The 1751-nt window shown below is 36.1% G+C and overlaps 1 protein-coding gene across 8 annotated transcripts in view; it reads right to left on the bottom strand.

Moving 5' to 3' along the window:
• DNM1L (dynamin 1 like) overlaps window positions 1–1751 on the bottom strand; it is a 64918-nt gene that overhangs the window by 18046 nt on the left and 45121 nt on the right. The window lies entirely within an intron of this gene.

Here is a 1751-nt window from a genome sequence, read left to right as displayed (position 1 = left end):
AAAAAATTGGCATGTGCAGTGGCTCACGCCTATATTCCTAGCACTTTGAGAGGCTGAGGCAGGCAGATCACCTGAGGTCAGGAGTTCAAGACCAGTCTAACACGGTGAAACCCCATCTCTACTAAAATACAAAAATTAGCTGGGCATGATGGCAGGTGCCTGTAATCCCAGCTACTCAGGAGGCTGAGACGGGAGAATCGCTTGAACCCAGGAGATGGTGGTTGCAGTGAGCTGAGATCATGCCACTGCACTCCAGCCTAGGTGGCTGAGCAAGACTCGGTCTGAAAGAAAAAAAAAATGGGCAAGACAACTATATGGTTAAGAATTTAAGAATTTCCAGTATGACCACACCCAATAACTGTATTAGATTGTTAATGGATTATTGTGTTATAGGTGAAATAGTTAACTGTAAAGTAACCTGACTCAGTATAGTTACTGGTACAACAGTGAGATGAATAAGACAGGATTTTCAGAAGTTAGCCTGAATTTCACTATACTTTTAAATTTAACCTCCATTAACTAAGCATCTTTTCTTTGTAGTAGGATCTACCTTCTGCTTCCCTGGAAAGGATGAATTTACATCATTTGACAAGACCTATTTTCAAGTTATTTGTTGTTTATTTGCTTGTTTTTGTAGCCTAAAATAAAAATTTCAAATACAATTTTAGTTCTTACAAGATAATGTCTTAATTTTGTACCAATTCAGGTAGAAGCAGAGGCCTAGCTTGAATTAAGGGTTATACTCAGTTTTTACCACATTAGTGAAAAGGGTACCAGCTTTGGAAAGAGATACTATACTAATAAGCAAGTGTAAAAAAAAGAAGAAGAAGAAGAAAATTTTAAGTGATATGATGCTTAAAAAAAAAAAAAAAGTTAAAGTTCATTTTCTTTGGGGTAGAGCTAGAGAGAAGGCCCCAAGCTTCTGTGGTTTCTTCTAATTCTTATTGCTTAAAGTATGAGTATGTCAATTACCCATGCTTCTGTTTGCTATGTATTAAAATGTGTAGTACTGTTTATTTAACTACCTTATGGATGTGTTAAGGCATATTGAGTTAAATCTCATAAAATGTTTCTTGATCTCGTTAAAAGCTCAAAATTTTGGGCCTATTTGTAATGCCAGTGTGACACTCAGCATGTTGTTCACACCACACTTTGATAACTAAACTAGAAAACAGTTCAGTTATCAATTAAATTATCAGTTAGTGATCTTTGTGTGGCATATAAATATATATAAATATATACAAATATATATATAAATATATACAAATATATATATAAATATATACATATATATATAAATATATATATATATATAAATATATATATATATATATATATATATATATATAAAATTTTTTTTTTTGGAGACAGTGTGTCTCTCTGTTGACCAGGCTGGAGTGCAGTGGTGCGATCTCAGCTCACTGCAACCTCCAACTCCCAGGTTCAAGCAATTCTCCTGCCTCAGACTACTGAGTAGCTTGGATTACAGGTATGCACCACCACACCCGGCTAATTTTTGTATTTTTAGTAGAGACGGGGTTTCATCATGTTGGCCAGGATGGTCTCGATCTCTCAACCTCTTAATCCACCTGCCTCAGCCTCCCAAAGTGCTGGGATTACAGCCACCGCGCCCGGCCAGTGTGGCTCCTATTTTTATAGAAGTGGATGGATGCACTATTTCACAAGGTGAAAGAATTTTTTTCTGTATGACTGCGTTGTAGTACTACAGGGAGAGCACTATAGTATTGTAG

The sequence above is a fragment of the Macaca mulatta genome, chromosome 11, assembly GCF_049350105.2.
Source record: "Macaca mulatta isolate MMU2019108-1 chromosome 11, T2T-MMU8v2.0, whole genome shotgun sequence".
NCBI lineage: Eukaryota > Metazoa > Chordata > Mammalia > Primates > Cercopithecidae > Macaca > Macaca mulatta.
The sequence above is the reverse complement of the archived record's forward strand: the minus strand, read 5'-3'. Positions and strand labels throughout refer to the sequence as shown.